We start from the raw sequence: 12,440 nt of genomic DNA, 5'->3' as shown, positions 1-12,440 counted from the left end.
AGAGAGAGAGCGCACAAGCCGAAGGGGGCTGGGGGCAGAGGGACAGGGAGGAGCAGACCCCCTGATCCTGATATGGGACTGGATCCCAGGACTCTGGAACAACAGAGCTGGAGGCAGACCCCCAACCAACTGAGCCACCCAGGTGCCCTCTCCCATTTGATGTGTCATTTGCCATCTGTGCTGTTGTGAACCATAGACTCATTTGCAAGAGTTGCAGAAAAGCAGCTGCAGCCTTCCAGGGCCAGGTGCATGAGGATGGACGTTGCGGACCAGGATGTGAGCTGTCTTCACCCCTGAGCAGGAAAGGAGGAAGAAGAAGATGGTGGAGATTTGCTCGTGGGGCAAGGGCACAGATGAGAAAACAGATGGAGGCCCTTGGGACTGATGCCAAATGGAAGCAAGAATGAAGGTCTGTCTTTCCAAAGGCATTCTTGTTATGACCACGGGTCATCTCTCTCTAGGAGAGGCGTCATGACTTCCCCGGTCCTTCGCATCCTAGGAGGCTCAGCAGAACACCTCAGACCCATCTTGGAGGGTCTGTCAGGACCCTCTAGACACATTTAAATCCAGGAGGGTTCTTGAGTGCTCAGAAACCAGACAAACCAAGAGAATGTATGGGCAAGGAAGTCTCCCCACCCGTCGCCAAACTTCCCAGAAAATTGCCTCCCCTGTTCCCCACCAAGTTCCTTTTTTTCTTAGGACTTCCTCTTGTGAAGGCGGCTGCTCTGTCTTCAGAGGTAATTCAACAGATTCTGCCCCTGCTCCACGGTATGAATACATTATAGCCATAAAATAGAGTAAATTCCGGAACAGCAGGGCCCTGTGTTGGGTTGTATATAAACTCCTGTTACAGACATGCAGAGAAACATCGGTACAAACAAGGGACAACATTTTCTTTTTCTTTCTTTCTTTTTTTTAAAGATTTTACTTATTTATTTGTCAGAGAGAGAGGGAGAAAGAGTGAGTGAGCATGGGCAGACAGAGTGGCAGGCAGAGGCGGAGGGAGAAGCAGGCTCCCTGCCGAGCAAGGAGCCCGATGTGGGACTCGATCCCAGGATGCTGGGATCATGACCTGAGCTGAAGGCAGCCGCTTAAGCAACTGAGCCTCCCAGGTGTCCCGGGATAACGTTTTCAAAGGAGAAGAAAGAGCATGAGGACCCAAAGTGATCTCATGGGTGATGAAGGGATGCGAAATTGCTCTGTCCCAACACCTGGGAGGTGGGGATGGAGTTCACAGCAGGTGAATCAGGTGAGGAGGAGGAGGGCGGATTTCTGAGGGCTGTGAGTGCTATTCTGGTGGGTTCTCTTCTCCCTCTGTTTCTGAAGAGAAGATGAAGGCTAGAAGATGAAGGCTTTCTCATCTGTGCCATGGAACTTCCGTTTCTCACTGAAAATGAAAGTTCTAACTTTCTATCTGTGGGAAGCTCATGGGGTGTGAAACATTTTTTTATAGATAATTTTAAGAAGCCATAAGACATGTCTGTGTGTGGGAACCCGGGATGGCTCATAAACTGTAGCAGCTTCTTAACTACTTGGCTGCAGTGAATGCTGAGTGAACCCCTCCAAGATTTAAAACAAACGAAACAAAAAACAACTGGTTTCTGCTGTCCATGAAAATTCCAGCCTGTGAAAACCTTCATGTCACTTTTGAAGGCTGAGAAAGCCGCTTAGGCTGTCGTTTGAAATGAATGTGGTTTGGGCTTCAGACGGCAGCACATAGACCGATGCGAATGTGGATGAAGGAGATTTCTGGCATTTTTCTGGACCCACCCATAACAGGATACGTTTTCTCGTTGTTCTCTTCTCTTCACTTTCTTCTTCTTTTTGCTTTTCTTCTTTGGTTTTGGTCATTCCAGGAACCGAGGCCCCGGTGGCCAACAGACCCAGGGACCGCCCTCACAGGGTCCTTCCTTGAGAAGGGGGAGCCTGGGCTGAGAGGGGCAAGTGCCTGTGTAAATAGTCGACTTCAGGATATGGAACAAGAAGGCAAAGAACCCGAGAAATGCCACTCAAAATACAAGTTGGTATGCAAAAAACAGATCGGCAGGAGCCCAAGCGTGGGGAAGGTGTGTGACCAGAGCTGGCCAACAATGAGGTGGCTCGCCCATTCTCTGCTGGGGACGTGCAGATACCACACTGGGTCATGCCGTCCCTGCGTTTGCGCTTGGGTCTGGCCTTGATCTCAGTCATCTTGGTATTCTGCTTCTGTCAGTGCCCACAGAGCAGGGGTTAATAAGTAACTGTTGGATTGAGCAAACTTTCCTGAAGGAATGTCCTCCCTGGGGGCCAGGTAGAACCAGAAGAATTCCAAGATTCCTTTCTCCTCAGAGATTTTATGATCTTATAGAGAGCATGGGACAGGGGCTCACTAAATATTGATTCAGAAGATGTCTGGTTACTATTGAGTTTATGTGTCCCCATCTTCTATCTCCCCATGTAAATAAGTTTACCCTTTTCTCCGAGTGTAGTAATCACTGATCAAGCACTTCTTCTGTTTGTCTGCCTTGTCTCATCTCACAAGAGACCTAGGAGGTAGAGTTTGTACTGCTGCATAACAAACCAGCCCATAATTTAGTGGTTTCAAGCAACAGTTGATTATTCCCTGTCATGGTCTGTGGTTGGACTGGGCTCAGCAGCGCTATTCTTGTTGGGGCCTTATGGAGTCACAGTTGGCTGGGGCTGTGGGCATCTAATGGCCCACTGGGGCGAGACATCCAAGATGGCTCTCTCCATTGGCTGGTTGTCGATGCTGTCTGTCAGCTTGAGTTGTTAAGCAGATATCTCCACTGCTAAACTTCTCCAAGTCCTTGGCCCTCTCACAGCATGGCGGCTGGTTTCCAGCGGGGATGTTACATGAAACCCAGACAAAATAACCTGGTCTCATGTAATCTAGCCTTGAAGGCCCAGAACACTTTTCTGCAACATTCTATGGTCGTGGGAGTCGCAGGGGCCAGGCTGGATGCAAGGGGAATGGGAATTAGATGTCATCTGTTGACAGGAATGGCAAGGTCATTTTCTTTATTTATTTTTCATTTTTTCTTTTAAAATATTTTATTTATTTATGTATTTGAGAGAGAGAGAGAGCGTGCGCATAAGCAGAGAGAGGGAGCAGCAGACTCTCTGATGAGCAGGGAGCCCTATATGAGACTCGATTCCAGGACCCTGAAATCATGACCTGAGCCAAAGGCAGATACTTAATGGAGTGAACCACCCAGGTGCTCCAAAATGACAAGGTCATTCTGGAAGAGCAGCTGGCATGAGAAATATTACTGTAGACATTCAAGGAAAATACCATCTGTCATAAATATCTACTGTTAATATCCTGTTCTACACGTGAGGGTATTTTGCCGTGATTCGCTAGGTCATTTGGTTAGTTTGCTCACTTACCGGCAACCAAATCCATTCTCCCTCTGATTTCTTAACCACTTTGCTTCACTTAAGACAGTGTTCTAAAACATTAACGAGTCACCTCTTCAAAATTGCAGTATTGGGGCGCCTGGGTGGCTCAGTGGGTTAAGCCGCTGCCTTCGGCTCAGGTCATGATCTCAGGGTCCTGGGATCGAGTCCCGCATTGGGCTCTCTGCTCAGCAGGGAGCCTATTTCCTCCTCTCTCTCTCTCTGCCTGCCTCTCTGCCTGCTTGTGATCTCTCTCTGTCAAATAAATAAATAAAATCTTAAAAAAAATTGCAGTATTGTTTTTGAGAACATAAAAGTATATTCTAGTAAAATGTATAAACTTGACATCAAAGTTCTAGTAGGAGTTGAGATGTCCTGTCTAATGAATATTAAAGAAAGAACTAACATTCTTTAATCACTGCTTCAGTGATCCAGGTACTTACGCACTCTATATAAACTCATTTAATCTTTACTAAAATCTTTTCCCCCAGGTGAAAGGTGAAATTTTAAAGGTTAGATAACTTGCCTCAAATTACATAGGCACTAAGTGATAGAGCCAGGATTTAAACCCCGGTCTGTCTCAGCCCACCTTCCAGGCAGCTCCACATTGAGCTTGGGAATCAGGAATCAGATGATGAGATGAGGTCAGCATGAAGGAAGGTCACTGATGAGATCAGGGACATCACCTGAAAGGGAATGTAAGGACACAGCATCAAGCAAAGGAAAGGGTGGGCTGTTGCTGTCATAGCAAAGGACTCAGCAGGCCCTTGGGGGGCTCTGAAGCCGGGATAGCCCTTCAGAGTTGTCCTGAGCAAGGGGTCTTGTCTTTATTACCACCCCTCCCACCCAGCTTGTGCAGGCATAGTAAATGGTTGCTGAATGAACCAATTCCAAGCCATTGATCCAGACTGAACTATAAAAGGAGGCAGCCTCGTGGGGAGTAAGGGGTGGGGAATGCTGACGTGCCAGAACAGCCAGCCATAGCCTTGGACCAGGACTGCCTTTCCCGTAGCACGCTAAAACATTCAGGCCCTCACTTCCTCAAAAGGAGAAGCCAGCTCTCTAAGCCCAAACAAAGCACTAAGATGAACACGGCAAGTCCATTCATCTACCTGCCCAAGGAGTCCTCAGCACAGACAGGTACATTTTTAATGTTGTTGAGTTTAGGCACGACCCCAAAATGAATCAAATTACAGTACTGAGTTTATTTACTCTAGGACTCCATGCTGTGACCACACACCCAGTGAAAAGTTCCTACAAGTCAATAATTCAGGAGCTGTTTACTCTTCGATGCAGCTGGTAGGAGCTTGCTAGGTGACAAGCTATTAGCAGCCCATCATAATGACAATCATCCAAATAGGGTGGAATGACATGAAGGAACCACACATTTCCCAGACCTACCCTTTGTCTCTGGGCCTATCCAGCCTCACTTTCCATCTCTGTGCCGAAGGGGACGGAGGAGAAGCCGGGAGAATTAGAAGTCAACGGGGACGAGGAAAATAAGAGACTGCTTAAAGGAGATAGGGCTGATTTATTGACTGTGTTATCCCACTTAGCCCTTCTTGGGACCCTATGAGTTATTCTGACTGCCAGGTTTCAGATGAGGAAATGTGGGGAGGAAGAGGGAGGAGAAGGAGGAAGGGGTGAAGGGAGGAAGGAAGGGAGGGAGGAGACTGGAGTTGAGACCATTTATCAGAAAAGGGGGACAATTTTTTAAATGTTGCCAAAACATACTCATGCTGCCAGAAAACTATGTTTTCTCCTTCTGCACCCGAAAACCATGTGTTTTCCTTCTGCACCTTCTGTTTCCAACAGGAAACAAGAAGGAGGTAAGTCCCTGAACCCCAGGTCCTCATTCCACCTTCAGTCCTCCTTTCCAAATAGCTCTAGGTCCTGCTTGAGGAGCCCAAAGACCTCTGATGGGCCATGTAATGATGAAAATCCTCTTCTGGCTTCATTTCTTTTCTTTTCTTTTCTTTTTTTTTTTTTTTTAAAGATTTTTACCTATTTATTTGATAGACAGAGAGAGATCACAAGTAGGCAGAGAGTCAGGCAGAGAGAGAGAGGGGGAGAAGCAGGCTCCCCACCAAGCAGAGAGCCCGATGCAGGGCTTGATCCCAGGACCCTGAGACCATGACCTGAGCTGAAGGCAGAGGCTTAAACCACTGAGCCACCCAGGCGCCCCTCTGGCTTCATTTCTAATAGAGCTGCCAACAATGAAATGAACACTTACTAAGCACTTGCTGTACGTTGGAAACTTTCAAATGTGTTATTTCATTTCCTCTTCACAACAACCGTGTCGAGATAAAGAATTATTAATTCTGTTTTTGAGGAAGATGAATTTGAAGGTCAGAGAGGCTGAATAACTGGTCCAAGATGACACAGGGAGTGTCAGAACCAGGATTCTAAGCCAGATGGGAGCCTGCACAATATTTCCTTGATCCTCCTGCCTCAAGGTTACTGAGGTCCATGAGCCCCACATGGATTACCCTGGTCTTGCTTTTGGTTGATGCGAACATCCAGTGGACATCAAGGATTGTAAATTTCACAGGGATCAGTTATCTGTTTCTGGGCATTTTATTTTTATTTATTTAATTCAATTGCGTGCGTGTGCGTGTGCATGTGCGTGTGCGTGTGTGTGTGTGTGTGACAGTCTTGGTACCTGTAGATTATACAGGCCTCCCTCAAATAAGCAAAACTTCCCACTGTACTGAGTCATTTGGCAAGAAGAAGTGGTCCACAGCCAGTGCAAACAGAGGAGGAGTGCAGGCAGGGAAAGGGAGGGGTCGGAGGGGAGGTTGGAAATGTATGGAGCTGTGAGTTCTAGGACTTCATTTTTGCTTCCTGCAAAATTACCAGCACCCCATACATGAATATTTTTCCAAGGAGTCACCCAGTCTGTACTTGCAGTCTGTGGTCCCTCAGTGACCCCATAGCCCGCATCCACTGCTCCGGGCTTTGGCAGTCATCTTTGGTCCGGGACTGGCTCTAGGTTGTGTGAATGCCTGTGGAGGCTGCCAACAGTTGCCCAGGGTGGAGAGGGTAACCATTATTCCCAGCACCCCTGAGGTTCTGCCCTTTTGCGGAGCAGATGGGAGGGGCCAGGTCCTCCCAGGCCTTGGCAGTGGACCGAGACACTGGCAGGAGTATTGAGGGAGGACGGGCAAGCCAGAGCCTGAAGTGAGAGGACCACTCGGGAGGCACACCCAAGCAGAAGGCACTGCCTCTCCGATCTAAATGAGGAGGCAGGGGGCCTACGCCAAGGAGGTGGGGCAGCCGAAAGAGGGAGATGGGAGAAGGAGGGAGTGGGGAGGTGTTCCTTCCTGGGGCACACAGAAGAACTGTCAAGCAAATGCCAGCCGCGGTTTTGGAGGCTCTAGATGGAAAGGGAACAACATCAAAACACCATTAATTCTCAACCCTGGGTGGTGGAAAGGAAAAAATGTACACGTATAAATGCATATATTAATTTACGTGTGTGTAAAAAACGCATGTGTGTATAAATTCATACATGTATACATGTGTGTACATATGTATGCATAATTTCTCTACACAACAGGGCTGGGTTTGGGACCCCCCTACCGTTTCACAACTGTGGACCTCGCATCAGGTACAGAACCTGAGAATAAGAATTCCTCTGGACAAGGCTGGCAGGGAGGAGCCAGGTGCCTGCGGACACTCAAAGCACAGGCACTCTTCCCTTCCCTTCCACTAACCCCAGCAATTAGGAAGGTCACTTTGTTTCCTTCCCAGGCAGGGACCTGGAAGCACAGTGAAGCTCCAGTGGATTCCTCTGAGTGGGAGCCCTGGGCATGGAGGGGTGGCCTCAGGCTAGGAAAGCAGGCTACAAAGGGGCATTGTTCCTGGAGGGCTGGCTGGGGGAGGTGCCCACTCCGCCCAGGGCCTGGGGTGGGTAGGTTTGCTCTGGAGGGGAAGTCCTCCAACCCAGCCCATGGTGGCCAACATTTAACAATAGTTTGGTTAAAAATCAGGAATGCAGGAAAATGCCAGAGACTGTTTATTTTCCCCTGGGGTGGGTGGGGGAGAAAGCCACTCCTTTTCTTGGGCTGAATCAAGGCTGTGCACCTTCCCCCTTCCCACTCCAAGTTCCGAGGTCCTCGGGGAGGCAGCCAGGTGACAACACTGTCCCTTCCTCTGGGCGACAGCGCGTCCTTCCGAGCCCCCTCTGCCCGTTTCCTCCAGCGCAGAAAGGACAGGCTGATGCTTAGGACATCAGGGCTCGAACTGAGCTGAAAACCTCTCCTCTGTCCCAGTCAGTACGAGGAGCCTGAGCAGAGGCTCGGTTCCGAAAGCGGGCGGTCCGGCAGCTGCGATCCGGGGTGTACACAGCGTGCCCCGCCACCCGGACTGCTGGCGCCTCCTCCGACAGACCCCGGGTCCCACGAGGGCGGCGATGGGGACCCCCTGGGGGGTGCAGGAGGGCGGCAGGGCGCTCGGGGCTGTCCGACGTCTCGGGGATCCTGAGGCGCTTCGGCAAGAACCGCGCTTCTCCAGGTTCCCGGCGGTCCCGCCCGCCCCCAGGGGGCCCGCCCTGCGCCGCCAGTCGGCCGAGTCCGACGGCGGAAGCCCGAGGTGAGGTCAGGTCCGCGGAGGGGGCTACGTGTCCAAGGGCGCGGCCCCATCCCGCTCCTGTCCCCCACCCGCTCCTTGCATCTCTGGTGACCCTCGCCGCCGCGGGGAAGGCGAGCGGGAGGAGAAGGACTGCGACGGGCGGGGCCGCCAGCGCTCCTCGTCCTCCGGAGCTCCTCGTCCTCCGGACCTCGCGTCCCTCCTCCCCGCGCGGGTTCTTCCCGGCTTCGGGCTGGGAGCCTGGGAGTCCGAGGGAAGCCTTAGACTCCCAGGACCGGCCACTCTCATCCACCCAATTACGCACTGCCCCTCTGGGCCTCCCTGGACCCGCTGAAGACCCCGGCGGGGCCTGATCCCGCAGACCCTCCCCAGGCGAGGCCAGAGCAGAAGCTGCTTGAGGACGTGAACGCAAAGCAGGGGTTAGATGAATCAAAGGTACAACTGCGTCAGCCTCGGACCGTCTGTTGACCCATCTCAGTGAGACCGTAGGGCCCGCCCTTCCCTAGACCCCGTGTCCCCTTTTTTGGCGATGCGCCCCATCTGAGAGGTGTTCAGAGGGGCGTCGGGTTACGGTTGAGCGGGGCTGAGGTTGGCGCCCGGTACCGCCGCCCCCGCACTCCTCCACCGGGCGCCGATTCCACAGGCTCGCCGGCAGAGGGCAGCCTGGTTCCAGGTTCTCGCCCCACCTCTCCCGTGAGGCGGGGCCTGGGTACCTCCTCCGTTACAGCGTCTCCATCACCTGCAGGAAGCCGCGGGGGCGGCGGCGGACGGGGAGCTGGGGGGTAGGCTGCGCATCTAGTCTCTAGAAAAGCCAGCGTGAGCCCAGTTGACTTTTCTTTTACTCCTCCTCTTGGGAACTGTTTACATTTTAAGGAGTTACGAAGTCTACGCACACGAAGTGGTCCACGGAAGGCAGGGTGTGTGTATCCTTAGCGGGCAAACCTCTGATGGAGGCTGAGGGACGACCTTCCCTGTTTCCAGAAATCATCTCAGATGCCAATTTAGGGAGCATACAAAATCACCTGCTGTGCCAGGCACTCCACTGCACACTGTCTTGGTGGAAGAACCTCTGGGTTCGGAGCTATAAAAATCCAGCTGAAATTCTGGCTCTCTCCCTATGAGTTGCCTCTTATTAGAGGGACCCTTCTCCTCCTCCTCCTCCTCCTTCTTCTTCAAGATTATTTATTTATTTGACTGAGGCAGTGAGTGGGAACACAAGCGGGAGGGAGTGGGAGAGGGAGAAGCAGGCTTTCTGCTGAGCACGGAGCCGGATGCGGGGCTTGATCCCAGGACCCTGGGATCAGGACCTGAGCAGAAGGCAGATGCTTAACGACTAAGCCACCCAGGCACCACCAGACTGCATCTTCTTATAGCACTTAACCACTATGGTCATTTTATCCATTCGACACATATTTATAGAGTCCTCACTGTGTGCCAATAAAGGATTATTTGCTAGGCTTGGAGTCAGACAATAAGCAATACATATAAAAACAAAATCATATCTGTTGGAAGGGGGCCCATTTTACAGGGCTTTGTAAAAATTTAATGGACCTTGGCATTCATGTGAAAGAAATGGGGAATCATTTGTAGGTTTCGAGCAGCGAGTGGGCATTTGCTTTTTACATTGTTTGCTGCATTGAGAATAGATGGTAGGAGATCATGAAGCAACATGGCCACAGCAGGGACCCAGGGGAGAAAGGTGTTGTCTTGGGCCAGGTGGGGGCTGCTGGAGGTGAGAGAAGTGGTCACGTTGTGAGTATGCATTTCAAACTAGAATAAAAATAATTCCTGTCTGCTGTGAGGTGCGATCAATAGGAATCGAGGATGGCCCCAAGCCGCTGGAAGGACCGAGACTGGAAAGCTGTGCGAAAGGGACGGACGAGCTGAGTCTTGGTCATGCTAAGCTGGAAGCGTCTAACGGAAGAAGTGGTGAGGAAGCTGCCTAGCGACGTCTGGGCTGGAGATAGGAATGTAGGGCTGTCGGGATACACAGAGGTGACACTGGAAGGTCTGAGATCTGGAGAGATCTGGAAACAGCGGGTGGGACATGAGAGTGTAAGCACGGAGTCTGGGGCTGCCCATACGCGCATCACGCCTGGTCCTTTTGCTCCGCTGTAGTTCCCGTGATCCCCTCTGGTTCCCGGTTCCATCCGAGCACCTGCTCACAGAACATCTGATTCTTACATGTAAGGCAAGCAAAACGGGATGCCTACCTTGTTAAGATGGTTGTCGGGAAACGCTAAATGGGGCAATGAAAGTGAAAATGCCTTCCAGATAGTAGGCACTCAGTATGTTTTTAAGATGTGGGTTTGAGGATCCCATTCTTATTTATAACTCAGGTATGTATGAACTTCACAGATGCTATTACCTGATAGCATCTTCACAATGAATTCCAGATGCATGCAGGCAAGCACTGTTCTCATCTTCTAGAGGAGGAAAGTAGGCTTGGTGAGGTAAAACAATGTCCCGAAGGTGAACACCTAGTGGTCATACCAGCCGTTCATATATTTGAGCATGTCTGTGTCAGGCAATGTGTTAACAGTTTTCTTTTCTTTTTTTTTTTTTAAAGATTTTATTTATTTATTTGACAGATAGAGATCACAAGTAGGCAGAGAGGCAGGCAGAGAGAGAGGAAGGGAAGCAGGCTCCCTGCTGAGCAGAGAGCCCGATGCGGGACTCTGATCCCAGGACCCTGGGATCATGACCTGAGTCGAAGGCAGAGGCTTTAACCCACTGAGCCACCCAGGCGCCCCGTGTTAACAGTTTTGATTGTATCTTGGTAACAACGCTCTGAGCATAGAAAGAATGGTTACCGTAGCCAAGGTTGCACACTGAGTGGGTGGCAGAGCCTGGGGCATGAAGCAGACCCCACTCCCTCCTGATCCTGCCCAGAATGTTCTTTTCCCAACCTTGCAGCTCTTCTCCCTCCTCCATGAGCTAGACCCCCAGCAGGGCCGGGCCCCACCGCTCACAAAGTGAGGGGCTATCTCTTCGCTTTGAAGGTAGCAAAATTCTCCGTTCTTCCACTTCTCTCCTACCAAGGCTGCTGCAGGATCTGAAAGTTCAGTCACACCTTGGAAGTTTCTAGAGCAATCGAGGTAAAAGCATTTTGGTTCTTTGCTTCCTCTCTCTGGTATGTCCCTTCCCTTGTTCTCTCTCTAATGAACAACTCCTGTGTGTTCCTCCACATTCTGGTGAATTCTTATGTGTGTTTTCACAGGCAACTCGTATGTCTCTTCCACTGTGAGGATTTCCCTGGTTGCACTTGACAGAGTTAGTCCCTTCTTAGTTCATGGGACACTTTGGTCATGTGTCTGTTGTAGCAAGTGTCACAACAAAAGGACAGTTTCCTGTGGATTTGTTGGATGCCACTGTGAGCTGGAGATTTCCTCTGGAATGCTTTTTGTGTGTGTGTCTGTGTATTGACGCGGTGTTTGCTTCACAGATATGTAAATGAATGAATGGCCCATCAACAATCGCGATCAAAGCAATTATGGGTGTGAAATAATGTTTCAGAGACGAGGAAATAGGCTCAAAGAAATTACTTGCCCAAAGTCACTCAGCTAATTAAATATTGGAGCCTGAGCTCCAGAGAGATAATGAGGTTAGGTTGTGCCTCCTGAGGTCTCTGACAACCCTGGAAGCCCGAAGCCTTCAGACTGCTGCTACCTTCACTTTCCCGGAGCATGCAGGGCCACTGAACTCTCTCCCAAATGGTCCTGCAGGTGACAACAGACGCCAAGGAAAGGTACCTCCTCCTGGAGGGAGCCCTGATCCGGGGGTGTGTGCGAGGAAGGCAGAGCCACCAAGGGCAAAGGCAAGGTGATTTGAAGAATTCCAGGCAAGGGATCGCATTGTTTGCCTCCAATATTTGTAATTCAGGAAGAAATTGTTTCGACTCCTAAAAATGGACATGAAGAAAGAAAAAAAATAATTAAAGGAAAAGGACATCAAAAGGTGAAAGGAAACTTGATCTCTGGATGAAAAAGCCCCATCATCTGTCCCAAGTCACAGAGGTAGAAAAGGGCAGAGGGGAGGGTCAGTCTCTGGACCTACCGCCTATGTCATCAGCGGAGCACGGAGAAACCAGGTGTGGCTGCAGGTGCGCTTCAGGGGCCCTACGGAGGGTTTGATCTCAGACTGAGCGCCCCCTGGAGGGCCAGGATTTATGGCGTGTGGGGCTCTGTCCCCAACTCTGCCCTCACAAACATTTTCATCGACGGATCCCTAAAAAAGCAGAGGAAAGGTCCTCAAGTTTGCCAAGGATAGGAAGCTGACCGCTTGCAAGTGCCCCTGGGGAAGAGTGGGGAACTGTACAGGTCCAAGCAGCATGGGCCCATGGGGAAATGGAAGAAGGGGACATGTCACCCTCGTGTTCAAAATCCTCGGCCAAGGACAGCATGGAAGGACCTGACTTTAGCAGCCCTGTATGTGGAAAAGAATGGGGCTGGGAC

This window comes from Neovison vison, chromosome 7, assembly GCF_020171115.1.
Source record: "Neovison vison isolate M4711 chromosome 7, ASM_NN_V1, whole genome shotgun sequence".
Classification (NCBI taxonomy): domain Eukaryota; kingdom Metazoa; phylum Chordata; class Mammalia; order Carnivora; family Mustelidae; genus Neogale; species Neogale vison.
Note: the sequence above shows the minus strand (reverse complement) of the source record.